The sequence below is a fragment of the Nycticebus coucang genome, chromosome 4 (genome assembly GCF_027406575.1).
Source record: "Nycticebus coucang isolate mNycCou1 chromosome 4, mNycCou1.pri, whole genome shotgun sequence".
In the NCBI taxonomy this organism is placed as follows: domain Eukaryota; kingdom Metazoa; phylum Chordata; class Mammalia; order Primates; family Lorisidae; genus Nycticebus; species Nycticebus coucang.
In genome coordinates this window covers 30,029,560-30,043,306 of record NC_069783.1, presented here as the reverse complement: position 1 = coordinate 30,043,306, position 13,747 = coordinate 30,029,560, and the positions used below count along the sequence as shown (strand labels likewise).

At 38.8% G+C, this 13,747-nt stretch overlaps 1 pseudogene; it reads right to left on the bottom strand.

The window, feature by feature from the left end:
* Positions 1 to 1,070: 1,070 nt before the first annotated feature.
* LOC128584283 (sterol carrier protein 2-like) lies at positions 1,071 to 1,614 on the bottom strand (annotated as a pseudogene).
* Between the last annotated feature and the right edge of the window lie 12,133 nt (positions 1,615 to 13,747).

Below are 13,747 nucleotides of genomic sequence, written 5' to 3'. Positions count from 1 at the left end.
CTGTAAGGCTTGGGGTCATTTTCTAGGAAGAATTGTATTTGAATCTCACCATTAGTACTTGTTAGCTGCGTAGATAATGATAATAACTGTCTTATGTACTCCATAGGGTCATCAGAATGACATTTGAAAAACACATTTTTTTAAAAGAGAACTACTGAAATGTAAAATTTCTTTTTATTCTATTTTAATTTTTTATTAAACATTCTTTCAAAAGCATTATTTTATCTTCTATCTTACTGAATTATAAGAAATAATATTAGCATTAGAAAAATTAGGAAAAAAAATGAATGAAAAAGGAAAATTATAACAAAAGACAGACTTTATAAATTTAAATATGAGAGTATAATTTTAAAACTGCATCTCAAAGCAAACTTTATTTTTAACTTTGTTTTATGACTAATTGTAGATTTTTCAAGGAAACCCATTTTTAAAATATTAAATATTTTTATTTTAAAAATGAGCCTGTGTTCAGCTACACTCCTCACCCCTAAGCAGTTATCATATTTCTTTTATTTTAATTTGGGAAGAAAATACTGTCTCTGATGGCATGAAATGTAAAATGTTTTGAAATGCAAAATTTTTAAGTTGATTTTTTTTATCATATCAATGCAGAATTTTAAGCACTATTATGAGAGATTAATTAAGGTCATTAAGTGCACAACACTCATTACTGACCAGCCATTGGTATTGTTTCTTTACTAGTTCTCCCAAGGAAAACTCTTAAATTGAATATTCAGTAGAATAATCCCTAAATATACTTTATAAGCATAATCAGAGCTTTATTTACATAACTTTTTGGATTTTACTCTTCCTAATTTTATTCTGAAGCTTAGTTTTATCCCAAACCATAATTACCATATTAACTTTGTAACGCACAGTTGTATACAACTCAGCAAAGCAGCTGTATACCATCAGGCTCTGTTCACCCAGAGCTTAGGGAAAACAAGAATGGTCATACCAATTTAAAAACAAAGCTGTCTCACAAAATATGCCAGTGTGTAGTTTCGCTCTACATTCTGACAATGAAATATATGCTACCTGAGCTATAGCTCTGTATCTCATATTGACTTTCAAAAATAGTCAAAGGGAGTTCTTCGTAGCTTAGTTTTGCCTGGCTGAAGCTGAATATTTTGCAGCTTCATAGCCAGACCCACATTGCCAGTGATTTTGTTTGCCTTGAAAGAAGGCCAACTGAGGATTCATCTTACCAGTTATTAAAGCCAAGGAGTTGGAGTAAGCCACTGTGATCGTGTTGGTGCAGTCAGCCTTCTTAGCTGAGCACTGATCCTTTGGAGTTCTTCATATCCACCACTGAGGTGGCTTTTTTACCCACCAGGGCCATCCTTCACCTTGAAGTTAAAATACAGGTTGAGCATCCCCACCGTTTCCCTTCCTCTTCAAGCTTCTTAGTCTCCTTAAAGACAAGATTTGCCTTAAATTCATCTCCTGGAGAGCTGGTGGGAGCAACTCAATTTGATGAGTTCTAAAAGAACCAGCAGTTTTGGGAAAACCCATCCTGTACAGTGTTATAGCCACAGCCCTGCCAAGGCCTAAATTATGCTGCAGAGCCACCTTTGTGCGAAGAACTTGCCTCTTTCCAGCTTCCTCTCTCAGCTGCCAACCTGAAATGTAAAATATTCTTATTATATTATACATGTGGCAAACATTAAGAGAAAGAAAAATAGGGCAGTGCCTGTGGGTCAGAGGGTAGGGCACTGGCCTCATATACCAAGGGAGCCCTGGCCAAACTGCAACAAAATAGCTGGGCATTGTGGCGGGCATCTGTAGTCCTAGCTACTCGGGAGGCTGAGGCAGAGAATTGCCTAAGCCCAGGAGTTGGAGGTTGCTATGAGCTGTGAAGCCATGGCATTCTACTGAGGGTGATAAAGTGAGACTCTGTCTTTTAAAAAATAAAAGAGAGAGAAACAAAAATAGAGGGGGGTAATATTTAACCCATAATTGTTGAGTTACTCTGAATCATTGATTTTTCAAAAGAGAATTTGCTCTTAGATGAAACTTAGAATAAACTGAGTTTATTTAAATACTATTTATGAACCTATCCCAAGATGGTATTAATTTACAGTATAGTAAATACAATCCTATGTATTTCATAGTATACACCAATCATCTTAAATGTGAAAAGGCTTCTAAACTCATAGACTATAAATCATTTAATAACAATATTTGGTCTAACTAACAATATTTGAAATAGCATTCTTTTTGTACAGATATTTGAGTTTCATGCATCTCAGTATTTTGCATGTGAACGAAGCTGATACATCTTTATCACATTCATTGATAACCCATTGTATACTAGACGTTGGAACAGGAGAGTAAAAACTAGACCAACGCTAGAATAATTCTGACAGGTTTAGGCTTCATTACAAAGGTTTAATTGCAGGTTGACCCAGGAACTTAAAAGTGGAATTTTTACTGCTTTTTTTTTTTGTTTTGTTTTTTTTTTTAAGTTTTACTTTGGTGATACAAGCAAGAGTACAAGTTGAGCATCCCCAATCCAAAAATTTGAAATTCTAAATGCTCCCAAATCTGAGACTTTCTGAGTGCTGACATGATACCCCAAGTGGGAAATTCTACACTTGACCTCACACGATTCAATCAAAATCCAGTCAAACTTCCTTTCATGTACAAAATTATTGAGAATATTGTATAAATTGGCATCAGGCTATATGTATAGGGTGTGTATGGAACATGAATTTTGTGTTTAGGCTTGGGTCCCTTCCCCAAGTTACCTCATTTTATATACACAAATATTCCATTTCTGAGAAAATCTCTAGTGGCAGCTCTATCAGTGCCTGTGGAAAGTATCTGAAAGACAATGTTAATTTGCATGATCTCTTGAGTTGCATTTATGAAAATCTCTTGGGCAAGGACAATAGCAGACCTCTGTAAGCAACAGAAACTATTAGTGAAACTATCTTCCTCTACTCAGTTTAAAATTGCCTTCTTAAAAAATTTTCATTCAGCTATTCTTAACCTTTAATCTTAAGATAACAAGGACAGGGTTCCTCAAACTGTGGCCCGTGGGCCACATGAGGCGGTGTGATTGTATTTGTTCCCATTTTGTTTTTTACTTCAAAATAATATATGTGCAGTGTGCATAGGAATTTGTTCTTTTTTTTTTTTTTAAACTGTAGTCCAGCCCTCCAATGGTCTGAGGGACAGTGAACTGGCCCCCTGTTTAAAAAGTCTGAGGATGCCTGGGAAGCACAGGAAAGGAGTAACAGAATAAATATTAAAAACTTGAGAGAAAGTGTGAAATTACTGGACTGTGTTTATGTAAAATGTACATGTATATATATATAAACAGAAATATGTATGTATACTATGTGTGCATTTATATATACATACATGCATATATATGTATATTTATTCCCCTCCAATGGGGAAACTATTGTTGCTAATGTTAGTGGCAGTAGAAGATAAAAATGATATTTTGACATAAAATCAAGAATATCTTTTCCAATAGAATCCACTTAGTCAACAGGTTTGTACTGTAATGATGGGCTAACTCGGATTGATATGAATTGTAAATGTAAACTTGTGATAATACTAAGTCATAACAATATGCAGAAATTAAGAGTATTATAATAACTGCAGAACAAGGATCCGGCGGGAGCTAGTAACCTAGTGACTGAGCAGCCTTACAGCCTTAAACCTCAGGGGCAGAGTGAGACCGGTTTTGGCACACTGGAGCCCTGGGTAGAGTGCCATGGTGTCACAGCTCATAGCAACCTCAAACTCTTGGGCTTGGCGCCACCCGGGCCACCATAAGAGCTGTGCCGTGACCCCCGACATGCAACGTGCACCCGCCAGGCCTCTGCATGCCCTGACCAGCAACTGCGGGAGCTGCGCAACCCTGCGTCCTCCCTCCTGTACCCTCCCTAAATCCACACCGGCCCGCTCATCTGGCCAGGGACTCTGGTAGCTGTGTGCCCTCCGGAGCCCTCCCTGCCACTGCGCAGAGCTCTTCTCCTGGCCAGAGACTGCTGGAGCCTTGGGATCTCTGTGCCAAAGTCACTGGGTGCCAGGCACTCCCAGAACTGTGCGCACCACCTCCCGCCCTGTTGCTGGATCCACGTGTGTCACACTCCGGAGCTGCTTCCACACAAGAACTCCCCAGCTGGGACAGCCCAAGAGGAACTACACAGGGTCACTCCCTACAAAGATCCAGCAACAATAGAGTGAGCCTGCTGGGGTCTAATCTTGGAGAGACACCTCCCCAACTCTGAGGACGGCCAGAGGCAACAGTGAAAAACAACCATGAGGCGAAATCAACAGAAAAACTCTGGCAATATGAATAATCAGAGTAGATCAACTCCCTGAAGGATCAATGGGGCAGACACAGCACAAGATCCCATGCACAAACAAATAGCTGAGATGTCAGAAATAGAATTCAGAATCTGGATAGCAAATAAGATCAAATTAGAATTCTAAGCAGTAACCCAAAAGATATCTCAAGAATTCAATGAATTCACAGACCAAATGACCAAAGATTTTGACACATTGTTTCACAGATCTTTGAGGGCTGCAACTTCTTGTCTCATAGTAGAATCCCTCAGTAACAGAATGGAGCAAGCAGAAGAAAGGATTTCTGACATTGAAGACAAAGCTTTCCAATGCTCCCAAACTCTCGAAGAGAAATGAGGGCAAAAGAGATCACTTTCTCAGAGAGCTCTGGGATAATATGAAGAAAATCAATATTCATCTTATAGGGATCCCCGAGAGTGATGAAGTGGCTTCACAAGGCACAGAGTCTCTTCTCCATGAGATTAAGAAGGAGAACTTTCCAGACATGCCAAGAGATTCTGAAATTCAGATAGCAGTTTCAGAGCTCCAGCATGACTCAACCCAAATAAGACATCCCCCAGACACATCAAAATCAATTTCACTAAAGTTAATATGAAGGAAGCAGCCAGACGAAAGAAAAAAATCACCTGAAATTCTGAAAGCAGCCAGATGAAAGAAAACCATCACCTACAAGGGGAAGAATATTAGAATAACTGCAGATCTCTCTGCTGAAACCTTTCAGGCTAGAAATGGTGATCGACTTTTAATCTCCTAAAACAAAGTAACTTTCAACCCAGGATCCTGTACCCAGCTAAACTGAGTTTCATTTATGATGGAGAAATTAAATACTTCAATGAAATTCACATGTTGAAGAAATTTGCCATAACTAAACCAGCTATCCAGGATATTCTCAGACCTATCCTCCATAAACACCAGCATAATCCTCCACCACAAAAATAAACCCACCCAGAAAATTTTGATCAAATTCCAACTTCCATAGTCACAAAAGGATTAAAATTGTCCACCAGATGCTCAAAAGGCTTATCAATATTCTCAATTAATGTGAATGGTTTAAATTGTCCTCTAAAGAGGCACAGGTTGGCTGACTGGATACAAAAACTCAAGCCAGATATCTGCTGCATACAAGTATCGCATCTTACATTAAAAGACAAACATAGGGGCAGCGCCTGTGGCTCAGTCGGTAGGGCGCCGGCCCCATGTACCAAGGGTGGCGGGTTCAAACCCAGCCCTGGCCAAAACTGCAACCAAAAAATAGCCGGGCGTTGTGGCGGGCGCCTGTAGTCCCAGCAACTCGGGAGGCTGAGGCAAGAGAATCGCTTGGGCCCAGGAGTTGGAGGTTGCTGTGAGCTGGGTGAGGCCATGGCACTCTACCAAGGGCCATAAAGTGAGACTCTGTCTCTACAAAAAAAAAAAAAAAAAAAAGACAAACATAGACTCAAGGTGAAGGGATGGTCATCTATACTCCAGGCAAATGGAAAGCAGAAAAAAGCTGGCATTGCAATCCTATTTGCAGACACAATAGGCTTTAAACCAACCAAAATAAGGAAGGATAAGGGTGGACACTTCATATTTGTGAAAGGTAATACTCAATATGATGAGATTTCAAATATTAATATTTATGCACTCAACCAGAACACACCTCAATTTATAAGAGAAACTCTAACAGATGTGAGCAACTTGATTTCCTCCAGTTCCATAGTAGTTGGAGATTTCAATACCCCTTTAGCAGTGCTGGATAGATCCTCCAAAAAGAAGCGAAGCAAAGAAATCTTAGATTTAAACTTAACCATTCAACATCTGGACTCAACAGACATCTACAGAACATTTCATCCTAACAGAACTGAATACACATTCTTCTCATCAGCCCATGGAACATACTCCAAAATTGACCACATCCTAGGCCACAAATCTAACTTCAGCAAATTAAAAAAAATAGAAATTATTCCTTGTATCTTCTCAGACCATCACGGAATAAAAGTTGAACTCAATAACAACCGGAACCTGCACACCCATACAAAAACATGGAAGGTAAACAATGTTATGCTGAAGGATACATGGGTTATAGACAAGATTAAGAAGGAAATCACCAAATTTTTGGAACAAAACAACAACCAAGACACAAATTATCAGAACTTCTGCAAAGGCAGTCCTAAGAGGGAAATTTATAGCACTGCAAGCCTTCCTCAAGAAAACGGAAAAAGAGGAAGTTAATAACCTAATGGGACATCTCAAGCAACTGGAGAAGGAAGAACACTCCAACCCCAAACCCAGTATAAGAAAAGAAATAATCGGGCGGCGCCTGTGGCTCAGTGGGTAGGGTGCCGGTCCCATATGCCGGAGGTGGCGGGTTCAAACCCAGCCCCGGCCAAAAAAAAAAAAAAAAAAGAAAAGAAATAATCAAAATCAGAGCAGAATTAAATGAAATTGAAAACAAAAGAATTATATGACACAGCAATAAGTCCAAAAGTTGGTTTTTTGAAAAGATCAATAAAATAGATAAACCTTTGGCCAACCTAACCAGGAAAAAGAGAGTAAAATCTCTAATTTCATCAATCAGAAATGGTAACGATGAAATAACAACAGACCCGTCAGAAATTCAAAACATCCTTAACGAATAATACAAGAAACTCTATTCTCAGAAATATGAAAGTCTGAAAGAAATCAACCAATACCTGGAAGTACGCCACCTACCAAGACTTAGCCAGAATGAAGTGGAAATGTTGAACAGGCCTATATCAAGTTCTGAAATAACATCAACTATACAAAATCTCTCTAAAAGGAAAAGCTCAGGACCAGATGGCTTTATGTCAGAATTCTACCAAACCTTTAAAGAAGAACTAGTAGCTATATTACTAAACCTCTTCCAAAATATAGAAGAAGAAGGAATATTACCCAACACATTCTACGAAGCAAAGATCACCTTGATCCCCAAACCAGGGAAAGACCCAACAAGAAAAGAAAATTATAGACCAATATCGCTAATGAATATTGATGCTAAAATACTCAATAAGATCCTAACAAAAGGAATCCAACAACATATAAAAAAAATTATACACCACAACCAAGTGGGATTGATACTAGGGTCTCAAGGCTGGTTCAATATACATAAATCTATAAATGTAATTCAGCACATAAACTAAAAAATAAGGACCATATGATTCTTTCAATTGATGCAGAAAAAGCTTTTGATAATATCCAGCATCCCTTCATGATCAGAACACCTAAGAAAATTGGTATAGAAGGGACATTTCTTAAACTAATAGAGGCCATCTACAGGCAAACCCACAGCCAATATCGTATTGAATGGAGTTAAATTGGAATCATTTCCACTTAGATCAGGAACCAGGCAAGGTTGCCCATTGTCTCCATTGCTCTTTAACATTGTAATGGAAATTTTAGCCATTGCAATTAGGGAAGAAAAGGCGATCAAGGGTATCCACATAGGGTCAGAGGAGATCAAACTTTCACTCTTCACAGATGATATGATCCTGTATCTGGAAAACACTAGGGATTCTACTACAAAACTTTTAGAAGTGATCAAGGAATACAGCAATGTCTCAGGCTACAAAATCAACACCCATAAATCTGTTGCCTTTATATATACCAACAATAACCACGCCGAAAAAACAGTCAAGGACTCTATTCCTTTCACAGTAGTGCCAAAGAAGATAAAATATTTGGGAGTATACCTAACAAAGGATGTGAAAGTTCTCTACAAAGAGAAGTATGAAACTTTAAGAAATAGCTGAAGATGTTAACAAATGGAAAAACATACCATGCTCATGGCTCCATGGGAAGAATCAACATTGTTAAATGTCTATTCTACCCAAAGCAGTATATAATTTTAATGTAATTCCTATTAAAGCTCCATTGCCATATTTTAAAGATCTTGAAAAAATAATACTTCATTTTATATGGAATCAGAAAAAAACCTCGAATAGCCAAAACATTACTCAGCAATAAAAACACAGCAGGAGGAATCACGCTACCAGACTTGAGACTGTACTATAAATCCACAGTGATCAAAACAGCATGGTATTGGCACAAAAACAGAGAAGTAGATGTCTGGAACAGAATAAGAGAACCAAGAGATGAATCCAGCTACTTACCATTATTTGATCTTTGACAAGCCAATTAAAAACATTCAGTGGGGGGTGGTGCCCGTGGCTCAGTCGGTAAGGCGCCGGCCCCACATACCGAGGGTGACAGGTTCAAATCTGGCCCCGGCCAAACTGCAACAAAAAAAAATAGCCGGGCGTTGTGGCGGGCGCCTGTAGTCCCAGCTACTTGGGAGGCTGAGGCAAGAGAATCGCTTAAGCCCAGGAGCTGGAGGTTGCTGTGAGCTGTGTGATGCCACAGCACTCTACCAAGGGCCATAAAGTGAGACTCTGTCTCTACAAAAAAAAAAAAAACATTCAGTGGGGAAAATATTCCTTACTTAACAAGTGGTGCTGGGTGAACTGGCTGGCAACCTGTAGGAGATTGAAACTAGACCCACACCTTTCACCATTAACTGAGATAGACTCTCACTGGATAAAAGATTTAAACTTAAGACATGAAACTATAAAAATACTTGAAGAAAGTGTAGGGAAAACTCTTGAAGGAATTGGCCTGGGTGAATATTTTATGAGGAGGACTCCCCAGGCAATTGTATCAAAAATACACTACTGGGACCTGATCAAACTAAAAAGCTCTGCACAGCCAAGAACATAGTAAGTAAAGCAAGCAGACAGCCCTCAGAATGGGAGAAAATATTTGCAGGTTATACCTCTGATAAAGGTCTAATAACCAGAATCCACAGAGAACTCAAATGTATTAGCAAGAAAAGAACACGTGATCCCATCTCAGGGTGGGCAAGGGACTTGAAGAGAAACATCTCTAAAGAAGACAGACACACAAACACATGATCTACAAACACATGAAAAAAAAAGCTTATCATCCTTAATCATCAGAGAAATGCAAATCAAAACTACTTTGAGATATCACCTAACCCCAGTAAGAGTAGCCCACATAACAAAATCCCCAAACCAGAGAAATTGGCATGGATGTGGAGAAAAGGGCACACTTCTACACTGCTGGTGGGAATGCACACGAATACGTTCCTTCTGGAAGGATGTTTGGAGAATACTTAGAGACCTAAAAATAGACCTGCAATTTGATCCTCTAATTCCTTTACTAGGTTTATACCCAGAAGACCAAAAATCACAATATAACAAAGACATCTGTACCAGAATGTTTATTGCAGCCCAATTCATAATTGCTAAGTCATGGAAGAAGCCCAAGTGCCCATCGACCCACGAATGGACTAGCGAATTGTGGTACATGTATACCATGGAATATTATGCAGCCTTAAAGATGGAGACGACCTCTTTCATGTTTACATGGATGGAGCTGAAACATATTCTTCTTAGCAAAGTATCTCAGGAATGGAAGAAAAAGTATCCAATGTACTCAGCCCTACTATGAAACTAATTTATGGCTTTCACATGAAGGCTACAACCCAACCATAGCACAAGACTATGAGGAAAGGCCAAGGAAGGGGAAGGGAGGGGGGAGGTTAGAGTGGAAGGAGGGTAATGGGTGGGGCCACACCTATGGTGCATCTTAGAATGGGTACAGGCGAAACTTACTGAAGGCAGAATACAAATTCTATATACAATAAGCAAGAAAATGCCATGAAGGCTACGTTGAACAGTTTGATGAGAATATTTCAGATTGTATATGAAACCAGCACATTGTACCCCTTGATTGCACTAATGTACACAGCTATGATTTAACAATAAAAAAAAAGTATTATAATAGCAATGGAGTTAGGTGAACAAAGACACTATCCTTGGAAACATTCTTGCCTGTTGATGAATTAATATTTGATTTGGGCTGAGCATTGAGCTGGCTTTCTCTTTGCATCCGTCCAAAAGATCTTATGTTACTTACTCGATTATTATACAAGTTATCAGTTATTTTGCTTTGGAGGTTGCAGTGTAGTACCCAGCACAATGGCTTAAACATTGAGTGGGAGACAGAATAATAGAGTCTGGATACAGCTGTGTAGGTTTGAAAACCAACTTATATTTATTATCTGTGTGATCTTGGCCAAATCCCGAAGTGTCTATATAGGCTTATTAATAGCACCCATGTTATAGGATTGTGAGGCTTAATAAATGAGTTAACTTGCATGTAAAGTGCTTAGAACAATCTCAAAATAGAAAGAACTGAAGAGGTGTTACACTAGTCTTATTAATGTGGCAGATCTTTGTTGAATTTGATAGTTTTCTTATAGATAGGATTGGCTGACTTAAATATAATTCAAATGTGCACTAATAATGGTGGCTCAAGGTTTAGGGAACTGTTTTGCCATGTCTCACCTGTAGGCATATTTACTCACTAATACAATGTGAGAATAATTTTTCCATCTTTTCTTTTCTCTCCCAAGTGCTAATATTATAATTATCTTCCTGTGAGGCAGAAACTTGGAATATTCTCTTTTACTTGATGACCAATTTATAACTATGTTTTTAATTTAGTTTCCTTCTTTTCTAAAAAAGTCTAAGAAGGGAATCTGACTTGGTTAGTTTAGCAATGTTTTTCAAATGTTTTTAAAACATTGGTTATAAATCAATTTAGTGGTTTTCAGTCAATTAAAAAATGAAATAAAATTAGAAAATATCATGAAGGGTACACGTGACATATATGTCTGTATACAGAAACATAACACATGACTGTGTGTGAAGTGATTAAGGCATGGACTCTGGAGCCACACGTTTGTATTCATATCCTGGCTTGGCTATTTTGGACAACTTATGTGCTTCAGCTGACTCATTTGTGAAAGGGAAATAATAAAGGCACCTACCTCAGGATCTTGTGAGAATTAAATGAGCTACCATATGTAAAGAGATTATAATTTATAAGGCACTATATATACACACAGCACCCAATATATATGCACATATATAGTAAGGGGTATGTAAAAGTTATACATGTGTGTACAAAATATCTATCTTAGTGAGTTGTGGTCAAAAGGGTGAAAGTTAACTGTTTTATCAGGTGGGAGCTGGTATTGTTGAGTAGATTTGGAGTGGTCAAGACCTGTCCTGGTCAATACTCTGCCGATCCCTGTGTGACCTGAAACATGTTACGTGACCTGTCTTCATTGTCTTTTTGTCAAAGGTGATTCGGCAGTAAAGTATCCTAAATGTGCCAACAAGCAGTATAATTGTATGCTTCTGTTAATCTTTCTGGCTTTTCCACCTCTCCCTCTTCTTCCTAAGCAAAATGGGAAGTTCTTTATGGCCTGCAGCATTTTGAGTTTTGTCCTTGGCCAGAATGATGAATGAGAATCAGGTACCTGAGGAGATAGGAACTCTCCATATAGGATTGTGACCAACTAACCTCATCAGATTCTTCCTCTGAGGGAAACTTGAGTGTGGGAAGTTAGACAACATTAGGGCTTCATGGAGGAGACATCAGAATGAGAGAAAGCAGTGTAGCTATAGTATCCTTCAAATACTAACAGGGAAAAAATGGCCTATAAAATCAATGCCGGCAGCAAAGTTCTGCTTAGGGGAGGGGACCATCAGAAAATGCCTTTGATTAGCTATTGTGGTTGTAGAAAGACTACAGGATATGCCATATGTAGTTGAGAAGTGAGGCGAAGAGGTGGTGGAGGTTATGGTGAGCCAGGACAGTAATCAAAGAAGAGACAAAGGGAGCTTGAGAGGCATGTGAAGGTATAGCTTGAATACAAGAGACGGCAGCCAGTGAGACTTTCCTGGGAAAAAGGGTGGTTGGTAATGTGTTCAGCAGCAGGGATATCCAAACTTCAATTTATTGTTGGCTCTGCAACACTGGAGTGCAACCCCTCTCTATTGCCCCATAGTAGTCTCCCCGATAATAAGAGGATTAAGAAGGGCTCATTAGCTTAATAATAAGGTAGGAAGTGAAATTCAGAACAATTACCAAGAATTTAATGAAAGCAGATTAGAGTTGAAAAGTATCCCTGCTGCCGCCCCAGCCAGAGTACCAGAGATAGTAAGGGATGCCAAGTTCCCAATATATGTGGGATTCAGGTTCCTCTATTAATGGGATGAAGGCCCTTATAGAAGAGGCTTCGCACAGCTTACCCTTGCACCCGCTGCCCTGTAAGGACTCACCAAGAAGTCCCTCACCAGGCCTAATGCCAGCACCTTGATCTGGCATTTCACAGCTCTAACCTGTGAGAAATAAATTTTTTTCTTCATAAATGACTCAGTCTCAGATTTTTTTTTTTTTTATAGCAGCACAAAACCAACCAAGACACAAAGTGAATTGAGCAAGTGCTAAAACTTAGGGGCACTCAGGAGGCTGATACATGCTAGGCTGTAACTATCACAGTGTGGTGTTTTACAGTGTTTCTGATAACTAGCAAATACGAGTTCCACCATCAAATAAGTTTGGGGAGTGCTGCACACTGCACCACTCACTCCCTCCTGAAGATCTGCAGTTAGAATGTTAGAACTCTGGGAAGCCTGGTGGGGAAGGTTACTCAGACAGGTGCCTTCCTTGCTGCCTGAAAGAACAAAGGGAACACAATCTAGTTTCCAACTAACTGCCAGATTTTTCTATCTTGATTTTGAAAGGATTCCCTGATCAACATATACAAAATGAAACTATCTCCCCTATAAAATGTATTTGTTCACCTATTTTCACCATAAGATCACTAGCCATTTCAGTTATCCCAACTAGAAACATTTTTTTTTTCCGTTTTTGGCCGGGGCTGGGTTTGAACCCACTACCTCCGGCATATAGGACTGGCGCCCTACTCCTTTGAGCCACAGGTGCCGCCCCAAAACATTTCATTTTTTGACCCTTTGTTCTCTCTCACACCTGCCATACACACACACGACCCGTTTAATTCATTAGCAGGTGTTGTTGTTGCTTGTAAAACACTTTCCTTGCTACATGCCAGAGTTTGGGTAGTAATATACGTTAAATAATATACAATAAATTCTCAAACAGGAAATTGAATTTTCATATACCAGCAACAAACAAGTTGAAATAAAAATAAAACATTTAGGGACAAATCTGACCAAAGATGCGAAAGATCTATACACTGGAAACTACACCATTTTGCTCATAGAAGTTAAAGACAACTTCAGTAGTGGAAATAGTAGAGAGATAAACCTCATGCATAGGCTGGAAGACTCAGCATCATTAAGATGTCAGATCTCTAAACTGATTTACAGATTGAACACAATCCCAATCTATATCTCAGCAGACTTAAAAAAATTAGTAAGCTGGTATGGGAACAACTTCACAAAAAAGGAACAATGTTAGAGAGCTATATAACCTGACTTAAACCATTATTATTAAGCTATTGTGATTGTAAGTGTAGTACTGGCATGAAGATAAACAATGTATAGTAAAGGAGCAGAATAGAGAG